This window comes from Schistocerca piceifrons, chromosome 2, assembly GCF_021461385.2.
Source record: "Schistocerca piceifrons isolate TAMUIC-IGC-003096 chromosome 2, iqSchPice1.1, whole genome shotgun sequence".
Taxonomy (NCBI): Eukaryota; Metazoa; Arthropoda; class Insecta; order Orthoptera; family Acrididae; genus Schistocerca; species Schistocerca piceifrons.
Genome location: NC_060139.1, coordinates 296,544,217 through 296,567,947, shown reverse-complemented (window position 1 = coordinate 296,567,947; position 23,731 = coordinate 296,544,217). Strand labels below are relative to the sequence as shown.

Below are 23,731 nucleotides of genomic sequence, written 5' to 3'. Positions count from 1 at the left end.
AAATTAAAAGCCTGCTGCGGTGGCCGGGAATCGAACCCGGATCAACTGCTTGGAAGGCACCTATGCTGACCATTACACCACCACCGCACAAGCGAGCGCCGCGCGTCCGCGCTGTGTCGGCTTCCCGCCAGTCGGCAGCGGCGGAAGGTGATCGTACCTGGCAGGCGCATTTCGAGGCAGGCTAGGGGAGCACATCCAGACGCATTCGGACAGCGTATCCGCGCACATTTCGCATCCTTTGGCAAGAGTTGGGCGCCGGCGACGCAAGAGTACGCAGAGGACCGCGTTCTGGCGGCATTTTTAAGCAGTGCAGTGCAGGATTCAGCGTCTGCAGCATCTTTCCCACAGAATGCTACGGCGCTTGACGGCAGTCCCACTTTCCCTTGAGACATCTGCTCGGGAAGCAGCGTCAAGTTACCGCTGGCCCCAGCATCGGTGGTTCAGTGGTAGAATGCTCGCCTGCCACGCGGGCGGCCCGGGTTCGATTCCCGGCCGATGCATCATTTTGCTTTTCCCGCGATGATGCTGCCGCGTGGCTTGAGCGCTTGAGATGCACGATCCACAAGAATGTGTAGCTGGATTTCCCTTGAGAAGGACCGAGAACGCAGCACTCGCGGGTCCCCACTAGGACGCTCGCATCATGTTCTACAGACTAGCGTCGGCCTGGCCTCACAAGTTGCCGGGTCCGGGTGCCTCCGAGGCTCTGAACTTTAACGACAAGGAGTGCTGCCTATCGTTGCAACAGCTGCAGCAGCACCGCAATCAACTGGGCCGGCAGTGCACGTGTAGCAACAGAACACGTTATCCAGGAAGTACAGTGTCTCTACGTCTAATATTGGGTACGGCATTTACCCAGTTTGCAGGACAAGCGGTGCACCCGTGCCTCGGTAGCGCAGTAGGCAGCGCGTAAGTCTCATAATCTTAAGGTCGTGAGTTCGATCCTCACCCGGGGCATTTAATTTTCTGTGACTGATGGTGGTGCTGTTGCTAGGGCGCCAACGTATTTCTTGTTTGTTATCCACAACGTTTCAACGCTTCAGCGGGAAAATGTTTACTTCCTGTTATTGCTACTTACAGCTTCCCTTTTCCTCTTCTCCCAGCAGAGCATGAAGCCAAAAGCATTGCTCTGCGACGTTTGAGGTGCGCGCCTTGCCAGTCACTATGTGCAAAGATGCTCGCAAAGAGAGAGGGGCGCCGACGCGGCACTCGACACGAAATGCGACAAGCGACCGTACGAACGGTCGAACGAAACGGCCGCATCCGGTGTGGTCTAGTGGCTAGGATACCTGGCTTTCACCCAGGAGGCCCGGTTTCGATTCCCGGTACCGGAACGGAATTTTTTCCACACGAATCGTGACAGGTTTGAGCTGTCCGAGCGGCCGTTTCCCGTCCTGCTCGCAATATAGCTACTGTTTCGTGACCGTCAGCAGAATATAGACTAGGGAAGCAGACACACGACGACCATAGAAATGGTGTATGGCTTCATGCCACCTGTTTCCAGCGTAGGGCTGAGCAACTGCATCTGCCGAGGCCCGTTAGCTCAGTTGGTTAGAGCGTCGTGCTAATAACGCGAAGGTCGTGGGTTCGATCCCCCCACGGGCCACTACTCCTTTACTACTACGAAAAGGCAGCGCCGATTTCAGCTGGCGAGTGTGATGACCAGAAGATCATCACCCTGCGTGGAAGTTGACAGAGGATCCGAACCCGACTCGTCGGGAAGCGCTACAGCATTCACTCGGCAATGGCCATAATATCTTGAATACACTGGTTCTCAACCGATAAAGAGAAAATGAAAGAAAATGTCCGATTGCCGATGCGTAACAACTTTGGCCCTTGTCAGTACTTGGGCGGGTGAGCGCATGGGAACACAGGGCACTATTTGCACTTTTACTTCCTATTTTTGTTTCTCCTTTGTTTTCGGAGCTACAGCCCGATTCGGTCAGGGAGACGCCACCGTGAAATGAAGGGGGCGTGCTGTGTGTCCATCGCCTCGCCTCTCCTTAGCTCTCTCAGTCGTTTCTCGTGCTTGTCGTTTTGATAAAGGCCGATTTGAGAGCGTCAGCTCTCGCGTCAGCTGAGCAAAGTCGAGACAAGTCGAGACACACTAAGGGCTGGTATGCAGCGAGTAAGAGGGCGAAAAAACAATAATTTAAGAGCGCGTGGCAAAAGTACTCATACGCGAAATTAAAAGCCTGCTGCGGTGGCCGGGAATCGAACCCGGATCAACTGCTTGGAAGGAACCTATGCTGACCATTACACCACCACCGCACAAGCGAGCGCCGCGCGTCCGCGCTGTGTCGGCTTCCCGCCAGTCGGCAGCGGCGGAAGGTGATCGTACCTGGCAGGCGCATTTCGAGGCAGGCTAGGGGAGCACATCCAGACGCATTCGGACAGCGTATCCGCGCACATTTCGCATCCTTTGGCAAGAGTTGGGCGCCGGCGACGCAAGAGTACGCAGAGGACCGCGTTCTGGCGGCATTTTTAAGCAGTGCAGTGCAGGATTCAGCGTCTGCAGCATCTTTCCCACAGAATGCTACGGCGCTTGACGGCAGTCCCACTTTCCCTTGAGACATCTGCTCGGGAAGCAGCGTCAAGTTACCGCTGGCCCCAGCATCGGTGGTTCAGTGGTAGAATGCTCGCCTGCCACGCGGGCGGCCCGGGTTCGATTCCCGGCCGATGCATCATTTTGCTTTTCCCGCGATGATGCTGCCGCGTGGCTTGAGCGCTTGAGATGCACGATCCACAAGAATGTGTAGCTGGATTTCCCTTGAGAAGGACCGAGAACGCAGCACTCGCGGGTCCCCACTAGGACGCTCGCATCATGTTCTACAGACTAGCGTCGGCCTGGCCTCACAAGTTGCCGGGTCCGGGTGCCTCCGAGGCTCTGAACTTTAACGACAAGGAGTGCTGCCTATCGTTGCAACAGCTGCAGCAGCACCGCAATCAACTGGGCCGGCAGTGCACGTGTAGCAACAGAACACGTTATCCAGGAAGTACAGTGTCTCTACGTCTAATATTGGGTACGGCATTTACCCAGTTTGCAGGACAAGCGGTGCACCCGTGCCTCGGTAGCGCAGTAGGCAGCGCGTAAGTCTCATAATCTTAAGGTCGTGAGTTCGATCCTCACCCGGGGCATTTAATTTTCTGTGACTGATGGTGGTGCTGTTGCTAGGGCGCCAACGTATTTCTTGTTTGTTATCCACAACGTTTCAACGCTTCAGCGGGAAAATGTTTACTTCCTGTTATTGCTACTTACAGCTTCCCTTTTCCTCTTCTCCCAGCAGAGCATGAAGCCAAAAGTATTGCTCTGCGACGTTTGAGGTGCGCGCCTTGCCAGTCACTATGTGCAAAGATGCTCGCAAAGAGAGAGGGGCGCCGACGCGGCACTCGACACGAAATGCGACAAGCGACCGTACGAACGGTCGAACGAAACGGCCGCATCCGGTGTGGTCTAGTGGCTAGGATACCTGGCTTTCACCCAGGAGGCCCGGTTTCGATTCCCGGTACCGGAACGGAATTTTTTCCACACGAATCGTGACAGGTTTGAGCTGTCCGAGCGGCCGTTTCCCGTCCTGCTCGCAATATAGCTACTGTTTCGTGACCGTCAGCAGAATATAGACTAGGGAAGCAGACACACGACGACCATAGAAATGGTGTATGGCTTCATGCCACCTGTTTCCAGCGTAGGGCTGAGCAACTGCATCTGCCGAGGCCCGTTAGCTCAGTTGGTTAGAGCGTCGTGCTAATAACGCGAAGGTCGTGGGTTCGATCCCCCCACGGGCCACTACTCCTTTACTACTACGAAAAGGCAGCGCCGATTTCAGCTGGCGAGTGTGATGACCAGAAGATCATCACCCTGCGTGGAAGTTGACAGAGGATCCGAACCCGACTCGTCGGGAAGCGCTACAGCATTCACTCGGCAATGGCCATAATATCTTGAATACACTGGTTCTCAACCGATAAAGAGAAAATGAAAGAAAATGTCCGATTGCCGATGCGTAACAACTTTGGCCCTTGTCAGTACTTGGGCGGGTGAGCGCATGGGAACACAGGGCACTATTTGCACTTTTACTTCCTATTTTTGTTTCTCCTTTGTTTTCGGAGCTACAGCCCGATTCGGTCAGGGAGACGCCACCGTGAAATGAAGGGGGCGTGCTGTGTGTCCATCGCCTCGCCTCTCCTTAGCTCTCTCAGTCGTTTCTCGTGCTTGTCGTTTTGATAAAGGCCGATTTGAGAGCGTCAGCTCTCGCGTCAGCTGAGCAAAGTCGAGACAAGTCGAGACACACTAAGGGCTGGTATGCAGCGAGTAAGAGGGCGAAAAAACAATAATTTAAGAGCGCGTGGCAAAAGTACTCATACGCGAAATTAAAAGCCTGCTGCGGTGGCCGGGAATCGAACCCGGATCAACTGCTTGGAAGGAACCTATGCTGACCATTACACCACCACCGCACAAGCGAGCGCCGCGCGTCCGCGCTGTGTCGGCTTCCCGCCAGTCGGCAGCGGCGGAAGGTGATCGTACCTGGCAGGCGCATTTCGAGGCAGGCTAGGGGAGCACATCCAGACGCATTCGGACAGCGTATCCGCGCACATTTCGCATCCTTTGGCAAGAGTTGGGCGCCGGCGACGCAAGAGTACGCAGAGGACCGCGTTCTGGCGGCATTTTTAAGCAGTGCAGTGCAGGATTCAGCGTCTGCAGCATCTTTCCCACAGAATGCTACGGCGCTTGACGGCAGTCCCACTTTCCCTTGAGACATCTGCTCGGGAAGCAGCGTCAAGTTACCGCTGGCCCCAGCATCGGTGGTTCAGTGGTAGAATGCTCGCCTGCCACGCGGGCGGCCCGGGTTCGATTCCCGGCCGATGCATCATTTTGCTTTTCCCGCGATGATGCTGCCGCGTGGCTTGAGCGCTTGAGATGCACGATCCACAAGAATGTGTAGCTGGATTTCGCTTGAGAAGGACCGAGAACGCAGCACTCGCGGGTCCCCACTAGGACGCTCGCATCATGTTCTACAGACTAGCGTCGGCCTGGCCTCACAAGTTGCCGGGTCCGGGTGCCTCCGAGGCTCTGAACTTTAACGACAAGGAGTGCTGCCTATCGTTGCAACAGCTGCAGCAGCACCGCAATCAACTGGGCCGGCAGTGCACGTGTAGCAACAGAACACGTTATCCAGGAAGTACAGTGTCTCTACGTCTAATATTGGGTACGGCATTTACCCAGTTTGCAGGACAAGCGGTGCACCCGTGCCTCGGTAGCGCAGTAGGCAGCGCGTAAGTCTCATAATCTTAAGGTCGTGAGTTCGATCCTCACCCGGGGCATTTAATTTTCTGTGACTGATGGTGGTGCTGTTGCTAGGGCGCCAACGTATTTCTTGTTTGTTATCCACAACGTTTCAACGCTTCAGCGGGAAAATGTTTACTTCCTGTTATTGCTACTTACAGCTTCCCTTTTCCTCTTCTCCCAGCAGAGCATGAAGCCAAAAGCATTGCTCTGCGACGTTTGAGGTGCGCGCCTTGCCAGTCACTATGTGCAAAGATGCTCGCAAAGAGAGAGGGGCGCCGACGCGGCACTCGACACGAAATGCGACAAGCGACCGTACGAACGGTCGAACGAAACGGCCGCATCCGGTGTGGTCTAGTGGCTAGGATACCTGGCTTTCACCCAGGAGGCCCGGTTTCGATTCCCGGTACCGGAACGGAATTTTTTCCACACGAATCGTGACAGGTTTGAGCTGTCCGAGCGGCCGTTTCCCGTCCTGCTCGCAATATAGCTACTGTTTCGTGACCGTCAGCAGAATATAGACTAGGGAAGCAGACACACGACGACCATAGAAATGGTGTATGGCTTCATGCCACCTGTTTCCAGCGTAGGGCTGAGCAACTGCATCTGCCGAGGCCCGTTAGCTCAGTTGGTTAGAGCGTCGTGCTAATAACGCGAAGGTCGTGGGTTCGATCCCCCCACGGGCCACTACTCCTTTACTACTACGAAAAGGCAGCGCCGATTTCAGCTGGCGAGTGTGATGACCAGAAGATCATCACCCTGCGTGGAAGTTGACAGAGGATCCGAACCCGACTCGTCGGGAAGCGCTACAGCATTCACTCGGCAATGGCCATAATATCTTGAATACACTGGTTCTCAACCGATAAAGAGAAAATGAAAGAAAATGTCCGATTGCCGATGCGTAACAACTTTGGCCCTTGTCAGTACTTGGGCGGGTGAGCGCATGGGAACACAGGGCACTATTTGCACTTTTACTTCCTATTTTTGTTTCTCCTTTGTTTTCGGAGCTACAGCCCGATTCGGTCAGGGAGACGCCACCGTGAAATGAAGGGGGCGTGCTGTGTGTCCATCGCCTCGCCTCTCCTTAGCTCTCTCAGTCGTTTCTCGTGCTTGTCGTTTTGATAAAGGCCGATTTGAGAGCGTCAGCTCTCGCGTCAGCTGAGCAAAGTCGAGACAAGTCGAGACACACTAAGGGCTGGTATGCAGCGAGTAAGAGGGCGAAAAAACAATAATTTAAGAGCGCGTGGCAAAAGTACTCATACGCGAAATTAAAAGCCTGCTGCGGTGGCCGGGAATCGAACCCGGATCAACTGCTTGGAAGGAACCTATGCTGACCATTACACCACCACCGCACAAGCGAGCGCCGCGCGTCCGCGCTGTGTCGGCTTCCCGCCAGTCGGCAGCGGCGGAAGGTGATCGTACCTGGCAGGCGCATTTCGAGGCAGGCTAGGGGAGCACATCCAGACGCATTCGGACAGCGTATCCGCGCACATTTCGCATCCTTTGGCAAGAGTTGGGCGCCGGCGACGCAAGAGTACGCAGAGGACCGCGTTCTGGCGGCATTTTTAAGCAGTGCAGTGCAGGATTCAGCGTCTGCAGCATCTTTCCCACAGAATGCTACGGCGCTTGACGGCAGTCCCACTTTCCCTTGAGACATCTGCTCGGGAAGCAGCGTCAAGTTACCGCTGGCCCCAGCATCGGTGGTTCAGTGGTAGAATGCTCGCCTGCCACGCGGGCGGCCCGGGTTCGATTCCCGGCCGATGCATCATTTTGCTTTTCCCGCGATGATGCTGCCGCGTGGCTTGAGCGCTTGAGATGCACGATCCACAAGAATGTGTAGCTGGATTTCCCTTGAGAAGGACCGAGAACGCAGCACTCGCGGGTCCCCACTAGGACGCTCGCATCATGTTCTACAGACTAGCGTCGGCCTGGCCTCACAAGTTGCCGGGTCCGGGTGCCTCCGAGGCTCTGAACTTTAACGACAAGGAGTGCTGCCTATCGTTGCAACAGCTGCAGCAGCACCGCAATCAACTGGGCCGGCAGTGCACGTGTAGCAACAGAACACGTTATCCAGGAAGTACAGTGTCTCTACGTCTAATATTGGGTACGGCATTTACCCAGTTTGCAGGACAAGCGGTGCACCCGTGCCTCGGTAGCGCAGTAGGCAGCGCGTAAGTCTCATAATCTTAAGGTCGTGAGTTCGATCCTCACCCGGGGCATTTAATTTTCTGTGACTGATGGTGGTGCTGTTGCTAGGGCGCCAACGTATTTCTTGTTTGTTATCCACAACGTTTCAACGCTTCAGCGGGAAAATGTTTACTTCCTGTTATTGCTACTTACAGCTTCCCTTTTCCTCTTCTCCCAGCAGAGCATGAAGCCAAAAGTATTGCTCTGCGACGTTTGAGGTGCGCGCCTTGCCAGTCACTATGTGCAAAGATGCTCGCAAAGAGAGAGGGGCGCCGACGCGGCACTCGACACGAAATGCGACAAGCGACCGTACGAACGGTCGAACGAAACGGCCGCATCCGGTGTGGTCTAGTGGCTAGGATACCTGGCTTTCACCCAGGAGGCCCGGTTTCGATTCCCGGTACCGGAACGGAATTTTTTCCACACGAATCGTGACAGGTTTGAGCTGTCCGAGCGGCCGTTTCCCGTCCTGCTCGCAATATAGCTACTGTTTCGTGACCGTCAGCAGAATATAGACTAGGGAAGCAGACACACGACGACCATAGAAATGGTGTATGGCTTCATGCCACCTGTTTCCAGCGTAGGGCTGAGCAACTGCATCTGCCGAGGCCCGTTAGCTCAGTTGGTTAGAGCGTCGTGCTAATAACGCGAAGGTCGTGGGTTCGATCCCCCCACGGGCCACTACTCCTTTACTACTACGAAAAGGCAGCGCCGATTTCAGCTGGCGAGTGTGATGACCAGAAGATCATCACCCTGCGTGGAAGTTGACAGAGGATCCGAACCCGACTCGTCGGGAAGCGCTACAGCATTCACTCGGCAATGGCCATAATATCTTGAATACACTGGTTCTCAACCGATAAAGAGAAAATGAAAGAAAATGTCCGATTGCCGATGCGTAACAACTTTGGCCCTTGTCAGTACTTGGGCGGGTGAGCGCATGGGAACACAGGGCACTATTTGCACTTTTACTTCCTATTTTTGTTTCTCCTTTGTTTTCGGAGCTACAGCCCGATTCGGTCAGGGAGACGCCACCGTGAAATGAAGGGGGCGTGCTGTGTGTCCATCGCCTCGCCTCTCCTTAGCTCTCTCAGTCGTTTCTCGTGCTTGTCGTTTTGATAAAGGCCGATTTGAGAGCGTCAGCTCTCGCGTCAGCTGAGCAAAGTCGAGACAAGTCGAGACACACTAAGGGCTGGTATGCAGCGAGTAAGAGGGCGAAAAAACAATAATTTAAGAGCGCGTGGCAAAAGTACTCATACGCGAAATTAAAAGCCTGCTGCGGTGGCCGGGAATCGAACCCGGATCAACTGCTTGGAAGGAACCTATGCTGACCATTACACCACCACCGCACAAGCGAGCGCCGCGCGTCCGCGCTGTGTCGGCTTCCCGCCAGTCGGCAGCGGCGGAAGGTGATCGTACCTGGCAGGCGCATTTCGAGGCAGGCTAGGGGAGCACATCCAGACGCATTCGGACAGCGTATCCGCGCACATTTCGCATCCTTTGGCAAGAGTTGGGCGCCGGCGACGCAAGAGTACGCAGAGGACCGCGTTCTGGCGGCATTTTTAAGCAGTGCAGTGCAGGATTCAGCGTCTGCAGCATCTTTCCCACAGAATGCTACGGCGCTTGACGGCAGTCCCACTTTCCCTTGAGACATCTGCTCGGGAAGCAGCGTCAAGTTACCGCTGGCCCCAGCATCGGTGGTTCAGTGGTAGAATGCTCGCGTGCCACGCGGGCGGCCCGGGTTCGATTCCCGGCCGATGCATCATTTTGCTTTTCCCGCGATGATGCTGCCGCGTGGCTTGAGCGCTTGAGATGCACGATCCACAAGAATGTGTAGCTGGATTTCGCTTGAGAAGGACCGAGAACGCAGCACTCGCGGGTCCCCACTAGGACGCTCGCATCATGTTCTACAGACTAGCGTCGGCCTGGCCTCACAAGTTGCCGGGTCCGGGTGCCTCCGAGGCTCTGAACTTTAACGACAAGGAGTGCTGCCTATCGTTGCAACAGCTGCAGCAGCACCGCAATCAACTGGGCCGGCAGTGCACGTGTAGCAACAGAACACGTTATCCAGGAAGTACAGTGTCTCTACGTCTAATATTGGGTACGGCATTTACCCAGTTTGCAGGACAAGCGGTGCACCCGTGCCTCGGTAGCGCAGTAGGCAGCGCGTAAGTCTCATAATCTTAAGGTCGTGAGTTCGATCCTCACCCGGGGCATTTAATTTTCTGTGACTGATGGTGGTGCTGTTGCTAGGGCGCCAACGTATTTCTTGTTTGTTATCCACAACGTTTCAACGCTTCAGCGGGAAAATGTTTACTTCCTGTTATTGCTACTTACAGCTTCCCTTTTCCTCTTCTTCCAGCAGAGCATGAAGCCAAAAGCATTGCTCTGCGGCGTTTGAGGTGCGCGCCTTGCCAGTCACTATGTGCAAAGATGCTCGCAAAGAGAGAGGGGCGCCGACGCGGCACTCGACACGAAATGCGACAAGCGACCGTACAAACGGTCGAAAGAAACGGCCGCATCCGGTGTGGTCTAGTGGCTAGGATACCTGGCTTTCACCCAGGAGGCCCGGTTTCGATTCCCGGTACCGGAACGGAATTTTTTCCACACGAATCGTGACAGGTTTGAGCTGTCCGAGCGGCCGTTTCCCGTCCTGCTCGCAATATAGCTACTGTTTCGTGACCGTCAGCAGAATATAGACTAGGGAAGCAGACACACGACGACCATAGAAATGGTGTATGGCTTCATGCCACCTGTTTCCAGCGTAGGGCTGAGCAACTGCATCTGCCGAGGCCCGTTAGCTCAGTTGGTTAGAGCGTCGTGCTAATAACGCGAAGGTCGTGGGTTCGATCCCCCCACGGGCCACTACTCCTTTACTACTACGAAAAGGCAGCGCCGATTTCAGCTGGCGAGTGTGATGACCAGAAGATCATCACCCTGCGTGGAAGTTGACAGAGGATCCGAACCCGACTCGTCGGGAAGCGCTACAGCATTCACTCGGCAATGGCCATAATATCTTGAATACACTGGTTCTCAACCGATAAAGAGAAAATGAAAGAAAATGTCCGATTGCCGATGCGTAACAACTTTGGCCCTTGTCAGTACTTGGGCGGGTGAGCGCATGGGAACACAGGGCACTATTTGCACTTTTACTTCCTATTTTTGTTTCTCCTTTGTTTTCGGAGCTACAGCCCGATTCGGTCAGGGAGACGCCACCGTGAAATGAAGGGGGCGTGCTGTGTGTCCATCGCCTCGCCTCTCCTTAGCTCTCTCAGTCGTTTCTCGTGCTTGTCGTTTTGATAAAGGCCGATTTGAGAGCGTCAGCTCTCGCGTCAGCTGAGCAAAGTCGAGACAAGTCGAGACACACTAAGGGCTGGTATGCAGCGAGTAAGAGGGCGAAAAAACAATAATTTAAGAGCGCGTGGCAAAAGTACTCATACGCGAAATTAAAAGCCTGCTGCGGTGGCCGGGAATCGAACCCGGATCAACTGCTTGGAAGGCACCTATGCTGACCATTACACCACCACCGCACAAGCGAGCGCCGCGCGTCCGCGCTGTGTCGGCTTCCCGCCAGTCGGCAGCGGCGGAAGGTGATCGTACCTGGCAGGCGCATTTCGAGGCAGGCTAGGGGAGCACATCCAGACGCATTCGGACAGCGTATCCGCGCACATTTCGCATCCTTTGGCAAGAGTTGGGCGCCGGCGACGCAAGAGTACGCAGAGGACCGCGTTCTGGCGGCATTTTTAAGCAGTGCAGTGCAGGATTCAGCGTCTGCAGCATCTTTCCCACAGAATGCTACGGCGCTTGACGGCAGTCCCACTTTCCCTTGAGACATCTGCTCGGGAAGCAGCGTCAAGTTACCGCTGGCCCCAGCATCGGTGGTTCAGTGGTAGAATGCTCGCCTGCCACGCGGGCGGCCCGGGTTCGATTCCCGGCCGATGCATCATTTTGCTTTTCCCGCGATGATGCTGCCGCGTGGCTTGAGCGCTTGAGATGCACGATCCACAAGAATGTGTAGCTGGATTTCCCTTGAGAAGGACCGAGAACGCAGCACTCGCGGGTCCCCACTAGGACGCTCGCATCATGTTCTACAGACTAGCGTCGGCCTGGCCTCACAAGTTGCCGGGTCCGGGTGCCTCCGAGGCTCTGAACTTTAACGACAAGGAGTGCTGCCTATCGTTGCAACAGCTGCAGCAGCACCGCAATCAACTGGGCCGGCAGTGCACGTGTAGCAACAGAACACGTTATCCAGGAAGTACAGTGTCTCTACGTCTAATATTGGGTACGGCATTTACCCAGTTTGCAGGACAAGCGGTGCACCCGTGCCTCGGTAGCGCAGTAGGCAGCGCGTAAGTCTCATAATCTTAAGGTCGTGAGTTCGATCCTCACCCGGGGCATTTAATTTTCTGTGACTGATGGTGGTGCTGTTGCTAGGGCGCCAACGTATTTCTTGTTTGTTATCCACAACGTTTCAACGCTTCAGCGGGAAAATGTTTACTTCCTGTTATTGCTACTTACAGCTTCCCTTTTCCTCTTCTCCCAGCAGAGCATGAAGCCAAAAGCATTGCTCTGCGACGTTTGAGGTGCGCGCCTTGCCAGTCACTATGTGCAAAGATGCTCGCAAAGAGAGAGGGGCGCCGACGCGGCACTCGACACGAAATGCGACAAGCGACCGTACGAACGGTCGAACGAAACGGCCGCATCCGGTGTGGTCTAGTGGCTAGGATACCTGGCTTTCACCCAGGAGGCCCGGTTTCGATTCCCGGTACCGGAACGGAATTTTTTCCACACGAATCGTGACAGGTTTGAGCTGTCCGAGCGGCCGTTTCCCGTCCTGCTCGCAATATAGCTACTGTTTCGTGACCGTCAGCAGAATATAGACTAGGGAAGCAGACACACGACGACCATAGAAATGGTGTATGGCTTCATGCCACCTGTTTCCAGCGTAGGGCTGAGCAACTGCATCTGCCGAGGCCCGTTAGCTCAGTTGGTTAGAGCGTCGTGCTAATAACGCGAAGGTCGTGGGTTCGATCCCCCCACGGGCCACTACTCCTTTACTACTACGAAAAGGCAGCGCCGATTTCAGCTGGCGAGTGTGATGACCAGAAGATCATCACCCTGCGTGGAAGTTGACAGAGGATCCGAACCCGACTCGTCGGGAAGCGCTACAGCATTCACTCGGCAATGGCCATAATATCTTGAATACACTGGTTCTCAACCGATAAAGAGAAAATGAAAGAAAATGTCCGATTGCCGATGCGTAACAACTTTGGCCCTTGTCAGTACTTGGGCGGGTGAGCGCATGGGAACACAGGGCACTATTTGCACTTTTACTTCCTATTTTTGTTTCTCCTTTGTTTTCGGAGCTACAGCCCGATTCGGTCAGGGAGACGCCACCGTGAAATGAAGGGGGCGTGCTGTGTGTCCATCGCCTCGCCTCTCCTTAGCTCTCTCAGTCGTTTCTCGTGCTTGTCGTTTTGATAAAGGCCGATTTGAGAGCGTCAGCTCTCGCGTCAGCTGAGCAAAGTCGAGACAAGTCGAGACACACTAAGGGCTGGTATGCAGCGAGTAAGAGGGCGAAAAAACAATAATTTAAGAGCGCGTGGCAAAAGTACTCATACGCGAAATTAAAAGCCTGCTGCGGTGGCCGGGAATCGAACCCGGATCAACTGCTTGGAAGGAACCTATGCTGACCATTACACCACCACCGCACAAGCGAGCGCCGCGCGTCCGCGCTGTGTCGGCTTCCCGCCAGTCGGCAGCGGCGGAAGGTGATCGTACCTGGCAGGCGCATTTCGAGGCAGGCTAGGGGAGCACATCCAGACGCATTCGGACAGCGTATCCGCGCACATTTCGCATCCTTTGGCAAGAGTTGGGCGCCGGCGACGCAAGAGTACGCAGAGGACCGCGTTCTGGCGGCATTTTTAAGCAGTGCAGTGCAGGATTCAGCGTCTGCAGCATCTTTCCCACAGAATGCTACGGCGCTTGACGGCAGTCCCACTTTCCCTTGAGACATCTGCTCGGGAAGCAGCGTCAAGTTACCGCTGGCCCCAGCATCGGTGGTTCAGTGGTAGAATGCTCGCCTGCCACGCGGGCGGCCCGGGTTCGATTCCCGGCCGATGCATCATTTTGCTTTTCCCGCGATGATGCTGCCGCGTGGCTTGAGCGCTTGAGATGCACGATCCACAAGAATGTGTAGCTGGATTTCCCTTGAGAAGGACCGAGAACGCAGCACTCGCGGGTCCCCACTAGGACGCTCGCATCATGTTCTACAGACTAGCGTCGGCCTGGCCTCACAAGTTGCCGGGTCCGGGTGCCTCCGAGGCTCTGAACTTTAACGACAAGGAGTGCTGCCTATCGTTGCAACAGCTGCAGCAGCACCGCAATCAACTGGGCCGGCAGTGCACGTGTAGCAACAGAACACGTTATCCAGGAAGTACAGTGTCTCTACGTCTAATATTGGGTACGGCATTTACCCAGTTTGCAGGACAAGCGGTGCACCCGTGCCTCGGTAGCGCAGTAGGCAGCGCGTAAGTCTCATAATCTTAAGGTCGTGAGTTCGATCCTCACCCGGGGCATTTAATTTTCTGTGACTGATGGTGGTGCTGTTGCTAGGGCGCCAACGTATTTCTTGTTTGTTATCCACAACGTTTCAACGCTTCAGCGGGAAAATGTTTACTTCCTGTTATTGCTACTTACAGCTTCCCTTTTCCTCTTCTTCCAGCAGAGCATGAAGCCAAAAGCATTGCTCTGCGGCGTTTGAGGTGCGCGCCTTGCCAGTCACTATGTGCAAAGATGCTCGCAAAGAGAGAGGGGCGCCGACGCGGCACTCGACACGAAATGCGACAAGCGACCGTACAAACGGTCGAAAGAAACGGCCGCATCCGGTGTGGTCTAGTGGCTAGGATACCTGGCTTTCACCCAGGAGGCCCGGTTTCGATTCCCGGTACCGGAACGGAATTTTTTCCACACGAATCGTGACAGGTTTGAGCTGTCCGAGCGGCCGTTTCCCGTCCTGCTCGCAATATAGCTACTGTTTCGTGACCGTCAGCAGAATATAGACTAGGGAAGCAGACACACGACGACCATAGAAATGGTGTATGGCTTCATGCCACCTGTTTCCAGCGTAGGGCTGAGCAACTGCATCTGCCGAGGCCCGTTAGCTCAGTTGGTTAGAGCGTCGTGCTAATAACGCGAAGGTCGTGGGTTCGATCCCCCCACGGGCCACTACTCCTTTACTACTATGAAAAGGCAGCGCCGATTTCAGCTGGCGAGTGTGATGACCAGAAGATCATCACCCTGCGTGGAAGTTGACAGAGGATCCGAACCCGACTCGTCGGGAAGCGCTACAGCATTCACTCGGCAATGGCCATAATATCTTGAATACACTGGTTCTCAACCGATAAAGAGAAAATGAAAGAAAATGTCCGATTGCCGATGCGTAACAACTTTGGCCCTTGTCAGTACTTGGGCGGGTGAGCGCATGGGAACACAGGGCACTATTTGCACTTTTACTTCCTATTTTTGTTTCTCCTTTGTTTTCGGAGCTACAGCCCGATTCGGTCAGGGAGACGCCACCGTGAAATGAAGGGGGCGTGCTGTGTGTCCATCGCCTCGCCTCTCCTTAGCTCTCTCAGTCGTTTCTCGTGCTTGTCGTTTTGATAAAGGCCGATTTGAGAGCGTCAGCTCTCGCGTCAGCTGAGCAAAGTCGAGACAAGTCGAGACACACTAAGGGCTGGTATGCAGCGAGTAAGAGGGCGAAAAAACAATAATTTAAGAGCGCGTGGCAAAAGTACTCATACGCGAAATTAAAAGCCTGCTGCGGTGGCCGGGAATCGAACCCGGATCAACTGCTTGGAAGGCACCTATGCTGACCATTACACCACCACCGCACAAGCGAGCGCCGCGCGTCCGCGCTGTGTCGGCTTCCCGCCAGTCGGCAGCGGCGGAAGGTGATCGTACCTGGCAGGCGCATTTCGAGGCAGGCTAGGGGAGCACATCCAGACGCATTCGGACAGCGTATCCGCGCACATTTCGCATCCTTTGGCAAGAGTTGGGCGCCGGCGACGCAAGAGTACGCAGAGGACCGCGTTCTGGCGGCATTTTTAAGCAGTGCAGTGCAGGATTCAGCGTCTGCAGCATCTTTCCCACAGAATGCTACGGCGCTTGACGGCAGTCCCACTTTCCCTTGAGACATCTGCTCGGGAAGCAGCGTCAAGTTACCGCTGGCCCCAGCATCGGTGGTTCAGTGGTAGAATGCTCGCCTGCCACGCGGGCGGCCCGGGTTCGATTCCCGGCCGATGCATCATTTTGCTTTTCCCGCGATGATGCTGCCGCGTGGCTTGAGCGCTTGAGATGCACGATCCACAAGAATGTGTAGCTGGATTTCCCTTGAGAAGGACCGAGAACGCAGCACTCGCGGGTCCCCACTAGGACGCTCGCATCATGTTCTACAGACTAGCGTCGGCCTGGCCTCACAAGTTGCCGGGTCCGGGTGCCTCCGAGGCTCTGAACTTTAACGACAAGGAGTGCTGCCTATCGTTGCAACAGCTGCAGCAGCACCGCAATCAACTGGGCCGGCAGTGCACGTGTAGCAACAGAACACGTTATCCAGGAAGTACAGTGTCTCTACGTCTAATATTGGGTACGGCATTTACCCAGTTTGCAGGACAAGCGGTGCACCCGTGCCTCGGTAGCGCAGTAGGCAGCGCGTAAGTCTCATAATCTTAAGGTCGTGAGTTCGATCCTCACCCGGGGCATTTAATTTTCTGTGACTGATGGTGGTGCTGTTGCTAGGGCGCCAACGTATTTCTTGTTTGTTATCCACAACGTTTCAACGCTTCAGCGGGAAAATGTTTACTTCCTGTTATTGCTACTTACAGCTTCCCTTTTCCTCTTCTCCCAGCAGAGCATGAAGCCAAAAGCATTGCTCTGCGACGTTTGAGGTGCGCGCCTTGCCAGTCACTATGTGCAAAGATGCTCGCAAAGAGAGAGGGGCGCCGACGCGGCACTCGACACGAAATGCGACAAGCGACCGTACGAACGGTCGAACGAAACGGCCGCATCCGGTGTGGTCTAGTGGCTAGGATACCTGGCTTTCACCCAGGAGGCCCGGTTTCGATTCCCGGTACCGGAACGGAATTTTTTCCACACGAATCGTGACAGGTTTGAGCTGTCCGAGCGGCCGTTTCCCGTCCTGCTCGCAATATAGCTACTGTTTCGTGACCGTCAGCAGAATATAGACTAGGGAAGCAGACACACGACGACCATAGAAATGGTGTATGGCTTCATGCCACCTGTTTCCAGCGTAGGGCTGAGCAACTGCATCTGCCGAGGCCCGTTAGCTCAGTTGGTTAGAGCGTCGTGCTAATAACGCGAAGGTCGTGGGTTCGATCCCCCCACGGGCCACTACTCCTTTACTACTACGAAAAGGCAGCGCCGATTTCAGCTGGCGAGTGTGATGACCAGAAGATCATCACCCTGCGTGGAAGTTGACAGAGGATCCGAACCCGACTCGTCGGGAAGCGCTACAGCATTCACTCGGCAATGGCCATAATATCTTGAATACACTGGTTCTCAACCGATAAAGAGAAAATGAAAGAAAATGTCCGATTGCCGATGCGTAACAACTTTGGCCCTTGTCAGTACTTGGGCGGGTGAGCGCATGGGAACACAGGGCACTATTTGCACTTTTACTTCCTATTTTTGTTTCTCCTTTGTTTTCGGAGCTACAGCCCGATTCGGTCAGGGAGACGCCACCGTGAAATGAAGGGGGCGTGCTGTGTGTCCATCGCCTCGCCTCTCCTTAGCTCTCTCAGTCGTTTCTCGTGCTTGTCGTTTTGATAAAGGCCGATTTGAGAGCGTCAGCTCTCGCGTCAGCTGAGCAAAGTCGAGACAAGTCGAGACACACTAAGGGCTGGTATGCAGCGAGTAAGAGGGCGAAAAAACAATAATTTAAGAGCGCGTGGCAAAAGTACTCATACGCGAAATTAAAAGCCTGCTGCGGTGGCCGGGAATCGAACCCGGATCAACTGCTTGGAAGGCACCTATGCTGACCATTACACCACCACCGCACAAGCGAGCGCCGCGCGTCCGCGCTGTGTCGGCTTCCCGCCAGTCGGCAGCGGCGGAAGGTGATCGTACCTGGCAGGCGCATTTCGAGGCAGGCTAGGGGAGCACATCCAGACGCATTCGGACAGCGTATCCGCGCACATTTCGCATCCTTTGGCAAGAGTTGGGCGCCGGCGACGCAAGAGTACGCAGAGGACCGCGTTCTGGCGGCATTTTTAAGCAGTGCAGTGCAGGATTCAGCGTCTGCAGCATCTTTCCCACAGAATGCTACGGCGCTTGACGGCAGTCCCACTTTCCCTTGAGACATCTGCTCGGGAAGCAGCGTCAAGTTACCGCTGGCCCCAGCATCGGTGGTTCAGTGGTAGAATGCTCGCCTGCCACGCGGGCGGCCCGGGTTCGATTCCCGGCCGATGCATCATTTTGCTTTTCCCGCGATGATGCTGCCGCGTGGCTTGAGCGCTTGAGATGCACGATCCACAAGAATGTGTAGCTGGATTTCCCTTGAGAAGGACCGAGAACGCAGCACTCGCGGGTCCCCACTAGGACGCTCGCATCATGTTCTACAGACTAGCGTCGGCCTGGCCTCACAAGTTGCCGGGTCCGGGTGCCTCCGAGGCTCTGAACTTTAACGACAAGGAGTGCTGCCTATCGTTGCAACAGCTGCAGCAGCACCGCAATCAACTGGGCCGGCAGTGCACGTGTAGCAACAGAACACGTTATCCAGGAAGTACAGTGTCTCTACGTCTAATATTGGGTACGGCATTTACCCAGTTTGCAGGACAAGCGGTGCACCCGTGCCTCGGTAGCGCAGTAGGCAGCGCGTAAGTCTCATAATCTTAAGGTCGTGAGTTCGATCCTCACCCGGGGCATTTAATTTTCTGTGACTGATGGTGGTGCTGTTGCTAGGGCGCCAACGTATTTCTTGTTTGTTATCCACAACGTTTCAACGCTTCAGCGGGAAAATGTTTACTTCCTGTTATTGCTACTTACAGCTTCCCTTTTCCTCTTCTCCCAGCAGAGCATGAAGCCAAAAGCATTGCTCTGCGACGTTTGAGGTGCGCGCCTTGCCAGTCACTATGTGCAAAGATGCTCGCAAAGAGAGAGGGGCGCCGACGCGGCACTCGACACGAAATGCGACAAGCGACCGTACGAACGGTCGAACGAAACGGCCGCATCCGGTGTGGTCTAGTGGCTAGGATACCTGGCTTTCACCCAGGAGGCCCGGTTTCGATTCCCGGTACCGGAACGGAATTTTTTCCACACGAATCGTGACAGGTTTGAGCTGTCCGAGCGGCCGTTTCCCGTCCTGCTCGCAATATAGCTACTGTTTCGTGACCGTCAGCAGAATATAGACTAGGGAAGCAGACACACGACGACCATAGAAATGGTGTATGGCTTCATGCCACCTGTTTCCAGCGTAGGGCTGAGCAACTGCATCTGCCGAGGCCCGTTAGCTCAGTTGGTTAGAGCGTCGTGCTAATAACGCGAAGGTCGTGGGTTCGATCCCCCCACGGGCCACTACTCCTTTACTACTACGAAAAGGCAGCGCCGATTTCAGCTGGCGAGTGTGATGACCAGAAGATCATCACCCTGCGTGGAAGTTGACAGAGGATCCGAACCCGACTCGTCGGGAAGCGCTACAGCATTCACTCGGCAATGGCCATAATATCTTGAATACACTGGTTCTCAACCGATAAAGAGAAAATGAAAGAAAATGTCCGATTGCCGATGCGTAACAACTTTGGCCCTTGTCAGTACTTGGGCGGGTGAGCGCATGGGAACACAGGGCACTATTTGCACTTTTACTTCCTATTTTTGTTTCTCCTTTGTTTTCGGAGCTACAGCCCGATTCGGTCAGGGAGACGCCACCGTGAAATGAAGGGGGCGTGCTGTGTGTCCATCGCCTCGCCTCTCCTTAGCTCTCTCAGTCGTTTCTCGTGCTTGTCGTTTTGATAAAGGCCGATTTGAGAGCGTCAGCTCTCGCGTCAGCTGAGCAAAGTCGAGACAAGTCGAGACACACTAAGGGCTGGTATGCAGCGAGTAAGAGGGCGAAAAAACAATAATTTAAGAGCGCGTGGCAAAAGTACTCATACGCGAAATTAAAAGCCTGCTGCGGTGGCCGGGAATCGAACCCGGATCAACTGCTTGGAAGGAACCTATGCTGACCATTACACCACCACCGCACAAGCGAGCGCCGCGCGTCCGCGCTGTGTCGGCTTCCCGCCAGTCGGCAGCGGCGGAAGGTGATCGTACCTGGCAGGCGCATTTCGAGGCAGGCTAGGGGAGCACATCCAGACGCATTCGGACAGCGTATCCGCGCACATTTCGCATCCTTTGGCAAGAGTTGGGCGCCGGCGACGCAAGAGTACGCAGAGGACCGCGTTCTGGCGGCATTTTTAAGCAGTGCAGTGCAGGATTCAGCGTCTGCAGCATCTTTCCCACAGAATGCTACGGCGCTTGACGGCAGTCCCACTTTCCCTTGAGACATCTGCTCGGGAAGCAGCGTCAAGTTACCGCTGGCCCCAGCATCGGTGGTTCAGTGGTAGAATGCTCGCCTGCCACGCGGGCGGCCCGGGTTCGATTCCCGGCCGATGCATCATTTTGCTTTTCCCGCGATGATGCTGCCGCGTGGCTTGAGCGCTTGAGATGCACGATCCACAAGAATGTGTAGCTGGATTTCCCTTGAGAAGGACCGAGAACGCAGCACTCGCGGGTCCCCACTAGGACGCTCGCATCATGTTCTACAGACTAGCGTCGGCCTGGCCTCACAAGTTGCCGGGTCCGGGTGCCTCCGAGGCTCTGAACTTTAACGACAAGGAGTGCTGCCTATCGTTGCAACAGCTGCAGCAGCACCGCAATCAACTGGGCCGGCAGTGCACGTGTAGCAACAGAACACGTTATCCAGGAAGTACAGTGTCTCTACGTCTAATATTGGGTACGGCATTTACCCAGTTTGCAGGACAAGCGGTGCACCCGTGCCTCGGTAGCGCAGTAGGCAGCGCGTAAGTCTCATAATCTTAAGGTCGTGAGTTCGATCCTCACCCGGGGCATTTAATTTTCTGTGACTGATGGTGGTGCTGTTGCTAGGGCGCCAACGTATTTCTTGTTTGTTATCCACAACGTTTCAACGCTTCAGCGGGAAAATGTTTACTTCCTGTTATTGCTACTTACAGCTTCCCTTTTCCTCTTCTTCCAGCAGAGCATGAAGCCAAAAGCATTGCTCTGCGGCGTTTGAGGTGCGCGCCTTGCCAGTCACTATGTGCAAAGATGCTCGCAAAGAGAGAGGGGCGCCGACGCGGCACTCGACACGAAATGCGACAAGCGACCGTACAAACGGTCGAAAGAAACGGCCGCATCCGGTGTGGTCTAGTGGCTAGGATACCTGGCTTTCACCCAGGAGGCCCGGTTTCGATTCCCGGTACCGGAACGGAATTTTTTCCACACGAATCGTGACAGGTTTGAGCTGTCCGAGCGGCCGTTTCCCGTCCTGCTCGCAATATAGCTACTGTTTCGTGACCGTCAGCAGAATATAGACTAGGGAAGCAGACACACGACGACCATAGAAATGGTGTATGGCTTCATGCCACCTGTTTCCAGCGTAGGGCTGAGCAACTGCATCTGCCGAGGCCCGTTAGCTCAGTTGGTTAGAGCGTCGTGCTAATAACGCGAAGGTCGTGGGTTCGATCCCCCCACGGGCCACTACTCCTTTACTACTACGAAAAGGCAGCGCCGATTTCAGCTGGCGAGTGTGATGACCAGAAGATCATCACCCTGCGTGGAAGTTGACAGAGGATCCGAACCCGACTCGTCGGGAAGCGCTACAGCATTCACTCGGCAATGGCCATAATATCTTGAATACACTGGTTCTCAACCGATAAAGAGAAAATGAAAGAAAATGTCCGATTGCCGATGCGTAACAACTTTGGCCCTTGTCAGTACTTGGGCGGGTGAGCGCATGGGAACACAGGGCACTATTTGCACTTTTACTTCCTATTTTTGTTTCTCCTTTGTTTTCGGAGCTACAGCCCGATTCGGTCAGGGAGACGCCACCGTGAAATGAAGGGGGCGTGCTGTGTGTCCATCGCCTCGCCTCTCCTTAGCTCTCTCAGTCGTTTCTCGTGCTTGTCGTTTTGATAAAGGCCGATTTGAGAGCGTCAGCTCTCGCGTCAGCTGAGCAAAGTCGAGACAAGTCGAGACACACTAAGGGCTGGTATGCAGCGAGTAAGAGGGCGAAAAAACAATAATTTAAGAGCGCGTGGCAAAAGTACTCATACGCGAAATTAAAAGCCTGCTGCGGTGGCCGGGAATCGAACCCGGATCAACTGCTTGGAAGGCACCTATGCTGACCATTACACCACCACCGCACAAGCGAGCGCCGCGCGTCCGCGCTGTGTCGGCTTCCCGCCAGTCGGCAGCGGCGGAAGGTGATCGTACCTGGCAGGCGCATTTCGAGGCAGGCTAGGGGAGCACATCCAGACGCATTCGGACAGCGTATCCGCGCACATTTCGCATCCTTTGGCAAGAGTTGGGCGCCGGCGACGCAAGAGTACGCAGAGGACCGCGTTCTGGCGGCATTTTTAAGCAGTGCAGTGCAGGATTCAGCGTCTGCAGCATCTTTCCCACAGAATGCTACGGCGCTTGACGGCAGTCCCACTTTCCCTTGAGACATCTGCTCGGGAAGCAGCGTCAAGTTACCGCTGGCCCCAGCATCGGTGGTTCAGTGGTAGAATGCTCGCCTGCCACGCGGGCGGCCCGGGTTCGATTCCCGGCCGATGCATCATTTTGCTTTTCCCGCGATGATGCTGCCGCGTGGCTTGAGCGCTTGAGATGCACGATCCACAAGAATGTGTAGCTGGATTTCCCTTGAGAAGGACCGAGAACGCAGCACTCGCGGGTCCCCACTAGGACGCTCGCATCATGTTCTACAGACTAGCGTCGGCCTGGCCTCACAAGTTGCCGGGTCCGGGTGCCTCCGAGGCTCTGAACTTTAACGACAAGGAGTGCTGCCTATCGTTGCAACAGCTGCAGCAGCACCGCAATCAACTGGGCCGGCAGTGCACGTGTAGCAACAGAACACGTTATCCAGGAAGTACAGTGTCTCTACGTCTAATATTGGGTACGGCATTTACCCAGTTTGCAGGACAAGCGGTGCACCCGTGCCTCGGTAGCGCAGTAGGCAGCGCGTAAGTCTCATAATCTTAAGGTCGTGAGTTCGATCCTCACCCGGGGCATTTAATTTTCTGTGACTGATGGTGGTGCTGTTGCTAGGGCGCCAACGTATTTCTTGTTTGTTATCCACAACGTTTCAACGCTTCAGCGGGAAAATGTTTACTTCCTGTTATTGCTACTTACAGCTTCCCTTTTCCTCTTCTCCCAGCAGAGCATGAAGCCAAAAGCATTGCTCTGCGACGTTTGAGGTGCGCGCCTTGCCAGTCACTATGTGCAAAGATGCTCGCAAAGAGAGAGGGGCGCCGACGCGGCACTCGACACGAAATGCGACAAGCGACCGTACGAACGGTCGAACGAAACGGCCGCATCCGGTGTGGTCTAGTGGCTAGGATACCTGGCTTTCACCCAGGAGGCCCGGTTTCGATTCCCGGTACCGGAACGGAATTTTTTCCACACGAATCGTGACAGGTTTGAGCTGTCCGAGCGGCCGTTTCCCGTCCTGCTCGCAATATAGCTACTGTTTCGTGACCGTCAGCAGAATATAGACTAGGGAAGCAGACACACGACGACCATAGAAATGGTGTATGGCTTCATGCCACCTGTTTCCAGCGTAGGGCTGAGCAACTGCATCTGCCGAGGCCCGTTAGCTCAGTTGGTTAGAGCGTCGTGCTAATAACGCGAAGGTCGTGGGTTCGATCCCCCCACGGGCCACTACTCCTTTACTACTACGAAAAGGCAGCGCCGATTTCAGCTGGCGAGTGTGATGACCAGAAGATCATCACCCTGCGTGGAAGTTGACAGAGGATCCGAACCCGACTCGTCGGGAAGCGCTACAGCATTCACTCGGCAATGGCCATAATATCTTGAATACACTGGTTCTCAACCGATAAAGAGAAAATGAAAGAAAATGTCCGATTGCCGATGCGTAACAACTTTGGCCCTTGTCAGTACTTGGGCGGGTGAGCGCATGGGAACACAGGGCACTATTTGCACTTTTACTTCCTATTTTTGTTTCTCCTTTGTTTTCGG

The 23,731-nt window shown here is 54.9% G+C and overlaps 49 non-coding genes across 49 annotated transcripts; 44 read left to right on the top strand and 5 right to left on the bottom strand.

The window, feature by feature from the left end:
* Positions 1-15: 15 nt before the first annotated feature.
* Trnag-ucc lies at positions 16-87 on the bottom strand. The gene has a single exon. It is a non-coding gene; the product is annotated as a tRNA-Gly (tRNA).
* A 342-nt stretch (positions 88-429) lies between these two features.
* Trnag-gcc lies at positions 430-500 on the top strand. The gene has a single exon. It is a non-coding gene; the product is annotated as a tRNA-Gly (tRNA).
* A 381-nt stretch (positions 501-881) lies between these two features.
* Positions 882-954, top strand: Trnam-cau. The gene has a single exon. It is a non-coding gene; the product is annotated as a tRNA-Met (tRNA).
* A 305-nt stretch (positions 955-1,259) lies between these two features.
* On the top strand, positions 1,260-1,331 carry Trnae-uuc. Its single transcript has one exon. It is a non-coding gene; the product is annotated as a tRNA-Glu (tRNA).
* Positions 1,332-1,529: 198 nt separating this feature from the next.
* Positions 1,530-1,603, top strand: Trnai-aau. Its single transcript has one exon. It is a non-coding gene; the product is annotated as a tRNA-Ile (tRNA).
* Positions 1,604-2,610: 1,007 nt separating this feature from the next.
* Trnag-gcc lies at positions 2,611-2,681 on the top strand. The gene has a single exon. It is a non-coding gene; the product is annotated as a tRNA-Gly (tRNA).
* Positions 2,682-3,062: 381 nt separating this feature from the next.
* On the top strand, positions 3,063-3,135 carry Trnam-cau. Its single transcript has one exon. It is a non-coding gene; the product is annotated as a tRNA-Met (tRNA).
* Positions 3,136-3,440: 305 nt separating this feature from the next.
* Positions 3,441-3,512, top strand: Trnae-uuc. The gene has a single exon. It is a non-coding gene; the product is annotated as a tRNA-Glu (tRNA).
* Positions 3,513-3,710: 198 nt separating this feature from the next.
* On the top strand, positions 3,711-3,784 carry Trnai-aau. Its single transcript has one exon. It is a non-coding gene; the product is annotated as a tRNA-Ile (tRNA).
* A 1,007-nt stretch (positions 3,785-4,791) lies between these two features.
* On the top strand, positions 4,792-4,862 carry Trnag-gcc. The gene has a single exon. It is a non-coding gene; the product is annotated as a tRNA-Gly (tRNA).
* Positions 4,863-5,243: 381 nt separating this feature from the next.
* Positions 5,244-5,316, top strand: Trnam-cau. Its single transcript has one exon. It is a non-coding gene; the product is annotated as a tRNA-Met (tRNA).
* Positions 5,317-5,621: 305 nt separating this feature from the next.
* On the top strand, positions 5,622-5,693 carry Trnae-uuc. The gene has a single exon. It is a non-coding gene; the product is annotated as a tRNA-Glu (tRNA).
* A 198-nt stretch (positions 5,694-5,891) lies between these two features.
* Positions 5,892-5,965, top strand: Trnai-aau. Its single transcript has one exon. It is a non-coding gene; the product is annotated as a tRNA-Ile (tRNA).
* A 1,007-nt stretch (positions 5,966-6,972) lies between these two features.
* Positions 6,973-7,043, top strand: Trnag-gcc. The gene has a single exon. It is a non-coding gene; the product is annotated as a tRNA-Gly (tRNA).
* A 381-nt stretch (positions 7,044-7,424) lies between these two features.
* Trnam-cau lies at positions 7,425-7,497 on the top strand. Its single transcript has one exon. It is a non-coding gene; the product is annotated as a tRNA-Met (tRNA).
* A 305-nt stretch (positions 7,498-7,802) lies between these two features.
* On the top strand, positions 7,803-7,874 carry Trnae-uuc. Its single transcript has one exon. It is a non-coding gene; the product is annotated as a tRNA-Glu (tRNA).
* A 198-nt stretch (positions 7,875-8,072) lies between these two features.
* Positions 8,073-8,146, top strand: Trnai-aau. Its single transcript has one exon. It is a non-coding gene; the product is annotated as a tRNA-Ile (tRNA).
* A 1,007-nt stretch (positions 8,147-9,153) lies between these two features.
* Trnag-gcc lies at positions 9,154-9,224 on the top strand. Its single transcript has one exon. It is a non-coding gene; the product is annotated as a tRNA-Gly (tRNA).
* Positions 9,225-9,605: 381 nt separating this feature from the next.
* On the top strand, positions 9,606-9,678 carry Trnam-cau. Its single transcript has one exon. It is a non-coding gene; the product is annotated as a tRNA-Met (tRNA).
* A 305-nt stretch (positions 9,679-9,983) lies between these two features.
* On the top strand, positions 9,984-10,055 carry Trnae-uuc. Its single transcript has one exon. It is a non-coding gene; the product is annotated as a tRNA-Glu (tRNA).
* Positions 10,056-10,253: 198 nt separating this feature from the next.
* Trnai-aau lies at positions 10,254-10,327 on the top strand. Its single transcript has one exon. It is a non-coding gene; the product is annotated as a tRNA-Ile (tRNA).
* A 593-nt stretch (positions 10,328-10,920) lies between these two features.
* On the bottom strand, positions 10,921-10,992 carry Trnag-ucc. The gene has a single exon. It is a non-coding gene; the product is annotated as a tRNA-Gly (tRNA).
* Positions 10,993-11,334: 342 nt separating this feature from the next.
* Positions 11,335-11,405, top strand: Trnag-gcc. Its single transcript has one exon. It is a non-coding gene; the product is annotated as a tRNA-Gly (tRNA).
* Positions 11,406-11,786: 381 nt separating this feature from the next.
* Trnam-cau lies at positions 11,787-11,859 on the top strand. The gene has a single exon. It is a non-coding gene; the product is annotated as a tRNA-Met (tRNA).
* Positions 11,860-12,164: 305 nt separating this feature from the next.
* On the top strand, positions 12,165-12,236 carry Trnae-uuc. The gene has a single exon. It is a non-coding gene; the product is annotated as a tRNA-Glu (tRNA).
* A 198-nt stretch (positions 12,237-12,434) lies between these two features.
* On the top strand, positions 12,435-12,508 carry Trnai-aau. Its single transcript has one exon. It is a non-coding gene; the product is annotated as a tRNA-Ile (tRNA).
* A 1,007-nt stretch (positions 12,509-13,515) lies between these two features.
* Positions 13,516-13,586, top strand: Trnag-gcc. Its single transcript has one exon. It is a non-coding gene; the product is annotated as a tRNA-Gly (tRNA).
* A 381-nt stretch (positions 13,587-13,967) lies between these two features.
* Trnam-cau lies at positions 13,968-14,040 on the top strand. Its single transcript has one exon. It is a non-coding gene; the product is annotated as a tRNA-Met (tRNA).
* A 305-nt stretch (positions 14,041-14,345) lies between these two features.
* Positions 14,346-14,417, top strand: Trnae-uuc. The gene has a single exon. It is a non-coding gene; the product is annotated as a tRNA-Glu (tRNA).
* Positions 14,418-14,615: 198 nt separating this feature from the next.
* Trnai-aau lies at positions 14,616-14,689 on the top strand. The gene has a single exon. It is a non-coding gene; the product is annotated as a tRNA-Ile (tRNA).
* A 593-nt stretch (positions 14,690-15,282) lies between these two features.
* On the bottom strand, positions 15,283-15,354 carry Trnag-ucc. Its single transcript has one exon. It is a non-coding gene; the product is annotated as a tRNA-Gly (tRNA).
* Positions 15,355-15,696: 342 nt separating this feature from the next.
* Positions 15,697-15,767, top strand: Trnag-gcc. Its single transcript has one exon. It is a non-coding gene; the product is annotated as a tRNA-Gly (tRNA).
* A 381-nt stretch (positions 15,768-16,148) lies between these two features.
* On the top strand, positions 16,149-16,221 carry Trnam-cau. The gene has a single exon. It is a non-coding gene; the product is annotated as a tRNA-Met (tRNA).
* A 305-nt stretch (positions 16,222-16,526) lies between these two features.
* Positions 16,527-16,598, top strand: Trnae-uuc. Its single transcript has one exon. It is a non-coding gene; the product is annotated as a tRNA-Glu (tRNA).
* Positions 16,599-16,796: 198 nt separating this feature from the next.
* On the top strand, positions 16,797-16,870 carry Trnai-aau. The gene has a single exon. It is a non-coding gene; the product is annotated as a tRNA-Ile (tRNA).
* A 593-nt stretch (positions 16,871-17,463) lies between these two features.
* On the bottom strand, positions 17,464-17,535 carry Trnag-ucc. Its single transcript has one exon. It is a non-coding gene; the product is annotated as a tRNA-Gly (tRNA).
* Positions 17,536-17,877: 342 nt separating this feature from the next.
* Trnag-gcc lies at positions 17,878-17,948 on the top strand. Its single transcript has one exon. It is a non-coding gene; the product is annotated as a tRNA-Gly (tRNA).
* A 381-nt stretch (positions 17,949-18,329) lies between these two features.
* Positions 18,330-18,402, top strand: Trnam-cau. Its single transcript has one exon. It is a non-coding gene; the product is annotated as a tRNA-Met (tRNA).
* A 305-nt stretch (positions 18,403-18,707) lies between these two features.
* On the top strand, positions 18,708-18,779 carry Trnae-uuc. The gene has a single exon. It is a non-coding gene; the product is annotated as a tRNA-Glu (tRNA).
* A 198-nt stretch (positions 18,780-18,977) lies between these two features.
* Positions 18,978-19,051, top strand: Trnai-aau. The gene has a single exon. It is a non-coding gene; the product is annotated as a tRNA-Ile (tRNA).
* A 1,007-nt stretch (positions 19,052-20,058) lies between these two features.
* Trnag-gcc lies at positions 20,059-20,129 on the top strand. Its single transcript has one exon. It is a non-coding gene; the product is annotated as a tRNA-Gly (tRNA).
* A 381-nt stretch (positions 20,130-20,510) lies between these two features.
* On the top strand, positions 20,511-20,583 carry Trnam-cau. The gene has a single exon. It is a non-coding gene; the product is annotated as a tRNA-Met (tRNA).
* A 305-nt stretch (positions 20,584-20,888) lies between these two features.
* On the top strand, positions 20,889-20,960 carry Trnae-uuc. Its single transcript has one exon. It is a non-coding gene; the product is annotated as a tRNA-Glu (tRNA).
* A 198-nt stretch (positions 20,961-21,158) lies between these two features.
* Trnai-aau lies at positions 21,159-21,232 on the top strand. The gene has a single exon. It is a non-coding gene; the product is annotated as a tRNA-Ile (tRNA).
* Positions 21,233-21,825: 593 nt separating this feature from the next.
* Trnag-ucc lies at positions 21,826-21,897 on the bottom strand. Its single transcript has one exon. It is a non-coding gene; the product is annotated as a tRNA-Gly (tRNA).
* Positions 21,898-22,239: 342 nt separating this feature from the next.
* On the top strand, positions 22,240-22,310 carry Trnag-gcc. Its single transcript has one exon. It is a non-coding gene; the product is annotated as a tRNA-Gly (tRNA).
* A 381-nt stretch (positions 22,311-22,691) lies between these two features.
* Trnam-cau lies at positions 22,692-22,764 on the top strand. Its single transcript has one exon. It is a non-coding gene; the product is annotated as a tRNA-Met (tRNA).
* A 305-nt stretch (positions 22,765-23,069) lies between these two features.
* On the top strand, positions 23,070-23,141 carry Trnae-uuc. The gene has a single exon. It is a non-coding gene; the product is annotated as a tRNA-Glu (tRNA).
* Positions 23,142-23,339: 198 nt separating this feature from the next.
* Trnai-aau lies at positions 23,340-23,413 on the top strand. Its single transcript has one exon. It is a non-coding gene; the product is annotated as a tRNA-Ile (tRNA).
* The last annotated feature ends 318 nt before the right edge of the window (positions 23,414-23,731 follow it).